Raw genomic sequence first — 10,932 nt, forward strand, 5'->3', positions numbered from 1 at the left:
GCCTTTTCTTCCCTAATTGTGATGACTCAGACTTCCAATACAATGTTAAGAGCAGTGGAGACAATGGGCAACCTTGTCTGGTTCCTGATCTGAGTGTAACAGATTTCAATTTACCTCCAATCAATAAATTATTGGCTGTGGGTTTGCCATAGATGGCATCTATCAGTTTAAGAAATGTCCCTTCTATATCAGTTTTCTTAAGTGTTCTGATCATGAATGGATGCTGGATATTATCAAAAGCTATATCTGCATCAATTGAGAGAATCATATGGTCTTTTTAAAAAATTTGTTTATGTGATGAATTATATTTTTAGATTTATGTGTATCGAATCAACCTTGAGACGCTGGGCTAAAATTCACTTGGTCATGGTGTATAATTTGTTTGATGTTTTGCTGGATACTGTTTGTTAAGATCTTGTTGAATATTTTTACATCAATATTCATTAGTGATATTGGTCTATAATTTTCTTTTGTGGTTGGGTCTCATCCAGGTTTGGGGATCAAGGTGATGTTTGCTTCATAGAATGTATTGGGTAGCATTCGATCTTTTTCTGTATTTTGGAAAAGGTTGAGTAATATAGGTACTAGTTCCTCCCTAAAGGTTTGGTAGAATTCTGATGTGAAGCCATCTGTTCCCAGACTTTTCTTTCTAGGGAGGTTTCTATATTTTTTTTATATATTTGTTAATGCATATTCATGTTTTTTTATTAAATGATAGCTGTATACATTAATGCAAACATGGGGTACAGTGTAGCATTTTCACATCTAACCCAAAATATTTTCATCAAACTGGTTAATATAGACTTCGTGTCATTTACTCAGTTATTGTGTTAAAACATTCATACTCTAGTTCTAGAAAAGTTCACTTGTACCCTTGTTAGACAGACCATATAGGTGATCTTTCCAGTCACCCTCCTGCCACCCATCCGCCCATCTCCCCTCCCCTCCTCTAGAAAGATTTCTTAGAGTTGATGCTATTTCAAAATTTAATATAGGCCTGCTCAACATTTCCACTTGTTTCTGGCTAAGTCTTGGATGGTGGTGTGCTTCCAAGTATTGGTCTATTTCCTTCCGATTTTCATATTTCTCAGAATAAAGTTTATTATAATATTCACTAAGGATGTTTTGAATTTCTGAGAGGTCTGTTGTTATTTCATCTTTACCCTTTCTAATTGATGAAATTAGAGATTTTACTCTTTTTTTTTTTCTGGTGAGGTTAGGCAAAAGTTTATCTATTTTATTGACCTTTCACAAAACCAACATTTTGATTTATTGATCTGTTGTATAATTCTTTTGTTTTTAGTTTCATTTAATTCTGCTATAATTTTGGTTATTTCTTGTCTTCTGCTGGGTTTGGGATTGGAATGTTTTTCCTTTTCCAGTAGCTTGAGATGTCCCTTTAAGTTGTAAACTTCTCTTTCCATTCTCTTGAGTAAGGCTTGCAGTGCTATAAATTTCCCTCTTAGGACTGCCTTTGTGGTATCCCAGAGGTTCTGATAATTTGTGTCTTCATTATTATTTTGATCCAGAAATTTGGTAATTTCTTTCTTAACCTCGTCTATGACCCAGCTATCATTCAGCATAAGGTTATTTAGCGTCCATGTTTTTCTATGAGTCTGCAGATTCCTGTTGTTACTAAGCTCAACTTTTATTCCATAATCATCCGAGAAGATGCAAGGAATAATTTCTATTCTTTAAAATTGCTGAGGTTAGGCTTGTGAGCTAGGATGTGATTAATTTTGGAGTATGTTTTGTGGACTGATGAGACAAATGTGTATTCAGTTTTGTTATGATGAAATGTTCTGTAGATGTTCGTTAAATCCGATTGTTGAATGGTTAAGTTTAAATCTAAAATATTCTTTGCTTAGCTTCTTATTGGAGGATCTATCCGACACTGGCAACGGACTGTTGAAATCTCTGACTACTATGGAGCTGGAGGAAATCAAGTTGCTCATGTCTGTTAGAGATTCTCGTATAAATTGAGGCACATTCTGATTGGGTGCATAAATGTTAATATTTGAAATCTCATCATATTGAGTGTTACCCTTAAGAAATATGAAGTGACCATCTTTATCTTTCCTTACTTTTGTTTGTTTAAAGCCTATTGTATCTGTGAATAAACATTGCAACACTTGCTTTTTTCTGCTTTCCATTTGCCTGGATTATAGATGACCATCCCTTCACCCTGAGTTTATATGTATCCTTTAAGGTAAGATGAGATTCTTGTATGCAGAAGATATTCTCAGATATCTGGCTTGAGTTTTTGTATTCCATAAGCCAACCTGTGCCTCTTTAGAGGATAATTTTAGCCATTCACATTAATTGAGAATGTTGATAAGTCTGGTAAAATTTTGGGTATCAAGTTTTTCAAAAGTCCGGGGGTCATTTTTAATCCTTTCACCACTGTGGAAGTTGGAATTTAATCAAAAGTTTCTGAGTGAGTTTACTTTGGTGGTGGAAGATTGCACTGGTCATTATGGAGGATAGGTCTGAGAACATCCTGGAGAGCTGGTTTAGTTATGGCAATTTTTTTCAGCATGTGAATGTCATTAAAGTATTTAATTTCTCCATCATAAATGAAACCAGTGTAGCTGGATACAGGATCCTGGGTTGAAAGTTATTTTGTTTTAGGAGATTAAAATTCAATGACAATCCTCTTCTAGCTTGAAAGATTTCAGCAGAGAGATCTGCAGTCATTATACTATTCTTCCCCTTGTAGGTTGTACTTTTCTTATGTCTGGCTGCTTTTAGAATTTTCTCCTTCATATTAACTTTAGTGAAGTTAATTATGATGTGTCTGGGGGTTGTCTTATTTGGGTTGAGTCATGCTGGGTTTCTGAAACTGTCTGCTATTTGAATTTCATAATCTCTTGGCATGTCTGGAAAGTTCTCCTTTATAATCTCATGAAGAAGGGCCTCTGTGCTTTGCAAAGCAACTTTGTCACCTTCAGGAATTCCTGTAAGGTGAACATTAGTTTTCTTTGAATTATCCTAGAGCTCTATGAGAGAATGAACTTTTTTTCCTCTCCATTTATCTTCCTCTTTAAGAGTTTGGGAGCACTCAAAAGCTTTCTCTTCTGTCAGAATGATAGAAATGTCAGAAATCTTTTCTTCTGCTTGTTCCATTCTGTTATTGAGGGATTCTACTTTATTTCTCAGATCTTTGAGGGCTGCAAATTCTTGTGTCAGTGTGTCAAAATCGTGGGTGATTTTGTCTTTGAATTCATTGAATTCTTGAGGCAACTTTTGAATTGCTCCTTGAATTTCGAATTCCAATGTTACCTCCATTCATTAGTCTTATTTGCAATCCAAACTCTGAATTCGATTTCTGACATCTCAGTCATTTGTCTATGAATGGGATCTTCAGTTGTGTCTGTCGTATCATTCCTTGGGGAAGTTGATCTACTCTGGTTATTGATGTTACCAGAGTTTTCCCGCTGATTCTGCCCCATGATTAATTTACACTGTTTGGCTAGATGAGCATATAAGGTGACATTGGGTTGGGTGGCTTCTGTAGTAGTGATTAACCAACCCTTTACCCAAGAACTGGAACTGGTGCCTGTACCTTTTTCCCTAGAGCTTTGCAAATGACCCATACAGTGCTACAGCCTCAGACACTGGGGACTTACTTGGTGTGGTGGGGCTAAGTGGCTCTGTCTTGTTTCCAGCTGGTCTCTGTCCTACCCTAGTGAATTAGTTACTCTGGGTTGAAGTCTTGGCTATGGAGAAATAATAGCAATTAAGTCACCCACCCCTCATGGGCAACAACTGGAAAAGGAAAATAAAACCTTCCCACAACTGCACACCCAGGGTACCACTTTGGATAGTCCTCAGGTGATTGGTCCAGTCCAAGAGATCCAAATCAATTGTCCTGATCAGCACCTGGTCTCAAGTGAGGGAGTTCAAAAGGTCTCTTTCAACTATATTGCAGGGGTCTGCTGGCAGCTCAAGTATGACTCATTCTGGTGCTCCATGGAGTCAGAAGGACTCCTCAAGCAAATGAATTAGTCTGGGAAGGTTGATGCCTCCTTCCCCACCTTATACCTCTGTCATACCCAGTCACTGGTAACCCCACAGGGCTGTGACCCAGTTCCCTTCAATGAGCATATGCTCCAGCGGTTTGAGCCTGCCTGAGTCACAGAGAGATCTTATGTCTCCTTGACCAGGCCTCCACACTCTGCCACCATCTGGCAGGGGTAGCTGAGGCCTGACAACCTAGGGTGGTTAATGGAAGCTGGAGTGGTTCACTCAGTTCCAGCCCTGCCCCTGTTGATGGTGCTGACACATATTTGTGCAGAATTTGTGATTTTGTCCTGGCTATATTCCCCTGTGGACCAAGTGCTGTTTGAGTTCACAAAAAAATTGGCTCAGCCCTGGTCTGTGCCTCTGCCCATAACTAGTGTTTCTGTTTCCCCTGCAGTGTCATTTGGGGAGGATGCAGTTAGAGCTCAGACTGGCTGAGAGTTCCAGCCTTGGCTTGCCTGCCTTTGTCTCAGCTATGATCCCCTGATGGCTGGTTGTTTCTTAGACTCACTAAAGAAGTCCTCTGGCTCAGCCCCACCCTAGGAGTATGCCATCTCTGTAAACATATCTTCAATTCTCCATTCCTCTGTCCTCTGCCCAAGCAAGTACCACCTCAGCCAAACCGTTTGCTCATGGGGTCTGTGTTACCATCCCAAATATATTCTGCCAGTGTCTGCCACTGGAGAAGATGCCCAGATTTCTCTGTTTGCCAGAGAGACAGGGATTGTCCTTCCAAAATATCCCCATGGATGTGAGCCCTATGGTTCCCGCTGCTGCCACTGTGGCTCTTTGCCAGGAGGCACCACCTTTCCCTTTACCATACGGTTCCTTCAGTCACTGTTTTCTCCTTATCCCTGTGCTGCATCAGCACAGATCTGCAAAAGCCCACACCCTGTCCACACCTCTCGAGAAAATACCTAAGAATCTGGACTCTATGCGGGACAGGCTTCCAGACCTTGGGGTGAGAGTGGAGGGGAGTGCTGGGAGTTCAGAATTGCAGGTAGAGAATATAGACAGTTTTATGGCTGGCAGGACAGTGCCATGGCACCTAGTAGGGGAAGGAGGTCTGGTTTTTAGAGGGTTTGTCCTGTGGGATACAATGGGAGGATGTTTGAACTCTGTTTGCTTGTTTGTAGAAAGTATACCATGAGCTGTTCTCATGGGGGAGGGGACTCCTGTCCTCTTGATGATGGATTTTGTACATTTTGTTTGTATCCTTGGAGTCACAGCTTGCCTCAGCAGGGTTGATGTGCATTCTTCAACCTTCTCTCTTGGCTCAGATCCAAACCATCAGGTTACTTGCTATACTTCTGTCCTTTAAATCTCCTTCTGGATGGGAGCTTCTGTAGAAAGCTGGCTCCAGTCAGGCATCTTGCCTCTGTCCCTCTTTTTGTTTTCTTGATGAAGGCTTACAATGCTTTAAATTTTCCTTTTAGGATTGTCTTTGCAATATCCCACAGGTTTTGATACTTTGTGTCATCATTATCATTTTGTTCCAAATGTTTGGTGATTTCCTTCTTAATCTTGTCTTTGACCCAGCTATCATTCATCCTAAGACTATTTGGTTTCCATGACTTTGAGTATGAAGATTCCTGTTGCTGTTGAGTTCAACTTTTATTCCAAGGTGGTCTGAGAAGATACAATGAATAATTTCTACACTTTTAAATTTGCTGAGGTTAGACTTGTGTCTTAAGATATGATCAATTTTGGAGGATGAACCATGGACTGATGAGAAGAATGCATATCCAGTTTTATTAGGATGAAATGTTCTGTAGAGGTCAGTAAAGTGCATTTTTTCTAGGGTCAGGTTTAAGTCTCATATTTCTTTGTTTAGTCTCTTCTTAAGAGGATCTATCCAAAAGTGTTTAAGGGGTGTTAAAATCTCCAACTATTATAGTTCACAAAGATATCAAGTTGTTCATATCCATCAAGGTTTGCTTTATAAATTGAGGAGCATTCTCATAGGGTACATAAATGTTAATTACCAAAATCTCTTCATGTTGGATGTTTCTCTTGACAAATATATAGTGACAATCCTTATCTTTTTTTAATCTTTGTTGGATTAAAACCAATTGTATCTGCAACTGAAATTATACCCCTTTTTTTCCTGGTTTTCTTTTGCCTATATTATAGAAGTACATCCCTTCACCCTGAGTATATTTCTAGCCTTTAAGGTGAGATTCTTGTATACAACAGATATCTGGTCTGAGTTTATGTATCCAGTCAGTCAGTCTGTGCCTCTTTAGCGGACAATATAAATCATTGACATTAACTGATAGAATTAAAAAGCCTGGTTGTGGTGCTCTCTTCGGCAGCACATATACTAAAAAAAGCCTGTGTGTGTTTGGGGTGTCATGATTTTTGGATGTCTATTGGACATTTTTAATCCTTTCACCACTGTGGAAGTTGGGTTTTGTTCAAAAATTTCTGGGTGAGTTTCCTTTAGAGGTAGAGTATTGCGCTAGTCATTATGGACGATGGGTCTGAGAATATCCTGGAGAGCTGGGTTAGTTATGGCAAATTTCTTCAACATGTCTATGTCATTAAAGTATTTGATTTCTCCATCAGAAATGAAACTCACTTTAGTGGGATACTGGAACTGGAACTGGGGCTGGAAGTTGTTTTGTTTTTGGAGATTGAAGTTTGATGACCATCCTCTTCTGGCTTGCAACGTTTTGGCTGAGAGGTCTGCAGTAATTTTGATATTTCTCCCTTTATTAGGTGATGCTTTTCTTACTACTGGCTGCTTGCAGAATTTTCTCCATCATCTTAACTTTGGCAAAGTTTATGACAATGTGTCTAGGAGATGCTTTATTTGTATTGAGTATTGCTGGGGTTCTGATACTGTCTACTTTATGAAGTTCTATATCTCTTGCAATGCTTGGGAAATTCTCCTCCAAAATCTCTTGAAGTAGAACACCTGTACCTTTAGGACTACCCTCTTCTCCTTAGAGAATTCCTATAAGATGAATGTTTGATCTTTTGGATTGATCCCATAACTCACTGAAGGAATGAACAGTTTTTGCTATCCATTTGTCTGTCTCTCTGAGCATTTGGGAAAGTTCAAAAGCTTTGTCTTTATTTCAGAGATCCTTTCTTTTGCCTGGTCAAATCTATTACTGAAGGATTTTACTGTATTTTGGAGGTCCTCTAATAATTGTTTCATTTACTTGAGCGTGGCTATCTCTTTTCTCATTATGTCCATATCTTTGTTGACTTTGTCTTTGAGTTCATTAATTTCTTAAGACAATCTTTAGAATTTAATTTCTACCTTTTCTTCCATTCTATTTATCTTATTTGCCGTTAATATTCTTATTTTGTTAAATCATATATGTGTACATTAATACTGTCATGAGATACAGTGTGCTATTTTTATATATAGTTTGAAATATTTTCATCAAACTGGTTAACATAGCTTTCATGTCATTTTCTTAGTTATTGTGTTTGTTAAGACATTAATATTCTACATTTAGAAAGATTCACATGTACCCTTATAAGATGAACCATAGGCGTGATCCCACCAATCAGCCTCCCTCCACCTAACCTCCTCCCTCCCCTCCCATCCCTCTCCTCTTTCCCATATTCTTGGGCTATACATGGGTTATAGCTTTCATAATTAGTTTCATAATAGGCCTGAGTACAGTGGATACTTTTTCTTCCGTTCTTGAGATACTTTGCTAAGAAGAATATTTTCCAGCTCCATCCATGTAAACATGAAGGGGGTAAACTCTCCATCATTTTTAGGGTTGCATAGTATTCTATGGTATTCCATAGTATTCCATATACCACAATTATTCATCCATTCGTGAGTCGATGGGCACTTGGGCTTCTTCCATGACCTAGCAATTATGAATTGGGCTGCAAAAAACATTCTGGTACAAATATCTTTCTTGCAGTATGATTTTTGGTCTTCTAGATATATAACTAGTAGGGGATTAAATGGCAGGTCTATCTTCAGTTCTCTAAGTGTTCTTCAGATGACATTCTAAAAGGAACATATTAGTTTGCAATCCCACCAGCAGTGTAGAAGTGTTCCCTTTTCTCTACAACCACACCAGCATCTGTGATTTGGGGATTTTGTGATATGGGCTAATCTTGCTGGTGTTAGATGAGATCTCAGAGTGGTTTTGATTTGCATTTCTCTGATGGTTAAGGATGATGAGCATTTTTTCATACAACTGTAGGGTATGCACCTGTTTTCTTCAGAAAAGTTTCTCTTCAGGTCCCTTGCCCATCCTGAGATGGGATCAATTGCTCTCTTCTTGCTAATACTTTTGAGTTCTCTGTAGATTCTGGTTATTAAACCTTTGTTGGAGACATAGCCAGCAAATATCTTCTCTCATTCTGAGGGCTGTCTCCTTGCTTTACTCACTGTGTTCTTGGCTGTGAAGAAGCTTTTTAGTTTGATCAGGTCCCAGTAGTGTATTTTTGATGTTGCTTCAATTGCCCAGGGGTCCTCCTGATAAAATTTTTGCCCAGGCCAATTGCTTCAAGTGTTTTCCCTACAATTTCTTCTAGTATTTTTCTAGTTTCATGTCTTAAGTTTAAATTTTTAATCCAGTGAGAGTCTATCTTAGTTAGTGGTGAAAGGTGTGGATCCAATTTCAGTCTTCTGCATGTCACCAGCCAGTTCACCCAGCACCACTTGTTAAATAGGGAATCTTTTCCCCACTCAATGTTTTTAATTGGCTTGTCAAAGATCATATAATGGTAAGTAGCTGGGTTCATCTTTTGGCTCTCTATTCTGTTCCATACATCTACCTCTCTGTTTTTGTGCTAGTACCATGCTGTTTTAAATTGATAGACACCATCCACAGCAAAACCACAGCCAATATCATATAGAACGGAGTTAAATTTAAATAATTTCCACTCAGATCAGGAACCAGGCAAGGTTGCGCATTGTCTCCATTGCTCCTTAACATCATAATGGAAGTTGTAGCCATCACAATTATGGAAGAAAAGGCAATCAAGGGTATCCATATAGGATCAGAAGAGATTAAACTTTCCCTCTTCACAGATGGTATGATTGTATACCTGGAAAACATCAGAGATTCTACCACAAAACTCTTAGAAGTGATCAAGGAATACACCAGCATCTCAGGATACAAAATCAATGCTCATCAATCAGTAGCCTTCATATATACCAACAATAGTCAGGGTGAAAAAATGGTCAAGGACTCTATTCTGTACACAGTAGTGCCAAAGAAGGTGAAATATTTGGGAGTATACCTAACAAAGGATGTGAAAGATCTCTATAAAGAGAACTATGAAACTCTGAGGAAAGAAATAGCTGAAAATGTTAACAAATGGAAAATATATCATGCTCATGCCTGGGAAGAATCATCATTGTTAAAATGTCCATACTACCCAAAGGAATATATGATTTTAATGCAACCCCTATTAAAGTCCCACTGTCATACTTTAAAGATCTTGAAAAAACAATACTTTGTTTTATATGGAATCAGAAAAAAACTCAAATAGCCAAGATGTTACTCAGAAATAAAAACAAAGCAGGAGGAATTATGCTACCAGACATCAGACTATGCCATCCGTATTCTGAATTCAATTTCTGATATTGCTGCCATTTGTTTATGCATGGCTCATAACTGTGTACATTGATACTGTCATGGGGTACAGTGTGCTATTTTCATATATAATTTTAAATATTTTCATCAAACTGGTAAACACAGCCTTCATGTCATTTTCTTAGTTATTGTGTTTCATCCTCAGAGATATGAAAATCTGAAGGAAATTGACCAATACTTGGAAGCACTCCACCTTCCAAGACTTAGCAAGAATAAAGTGGAAATGTTGAATAGGCCTGTATCAAGTTCTGAAATACCAGCAACTATACAAAATCTCCCTAAAAAGAAAAGCCCAGGACCAGATGGCTTCACATCAGATTTCTACCAAACCTTCAAAGAGGAACTAGTACCTATACTACTTAACCTTTTCCAAAATATAGAAAAGGACAAAATACTACCCAACACATTCTATGAAGTAAACATCACCTTGATTCTCAATTGAGGAAAAGACCCAACAAAGAAATAAAATTATAGACCAATATCATTAATGAATATTGATGTGAAAATATTCAACAACATCCTAACCAACAGAATCCAGCAACACATCAAACAAATTCTACACCACGACCAAGTGGGTTTTATCCCAGGATCTCAAGGCTGGTTCAACATATGTAAATCTATAAATGTAATTCATCACATTAACAAATTAAAAAACAAATAGCATATGATTCTCTCAATTGATGCAGTAAAAACTTTTGATAAAATCCAGCATCGCTTCATGATCAGAAAACTTAAGAAAATTAGTGTAGAAGGGACATTTCTCAAATTGATAGAGGCCATCTACAGCAAACCCACAGGCAATATCGTATTGAATGGAGTTAAACTGAAATCGTTTCCTCTCAGATCAGGAACCAGGCAAGGTTGCCCATTGTGTCTATTGCTCTTTAACATTTTAATGGAAGTTTTAGCCATTGCAATTAGGGAAGAAAAGGCAATCACGGGTGTCCATATATGATCAGAACAGATCAAATTTTCACTCTTCGCAGATGATATGATTGTATATCTGGAAAACACCAGGGATTCTACCACAGAACTCTTAGAAGTGATCAAGAATACAGCTTTGTCACAGGTTACAAAATCAACACTCACAAGTCGGTAGCCTTTATATATACCAACAATAGTCAAGGTGAAAAAATAGTCAAGAACTCTATTCCACTCACAGTAGTGCCAAAGAAGATGAAATATTTGGGATTTTACCTAACAAAGGGCATGAAAGATCTCTATAAAGAGAACTATGAAACTCCAAAAAATGAAATAGCTGAAAATGTTAACAAATGGATAAACATACCATGCTCATGGCTGGGAAAAATTAATATTGTTAAAA

The sequence above is a fragment of the Otolemur garnettii genome, unplaced genomic scaffold, assembly GCF_000181295.1.
Source record: "Otolemur garnettii isolate 467f Iridium unplaced genomic scaffold, OtoGar3 scaffold00295, whole genome shotgun sequence".
Lineage (NCBI taxonomy): Eukaryota > Metazoa > Chordata > Mammalia > Primates > Galagidae > Otolemur > Otolemur garnettii.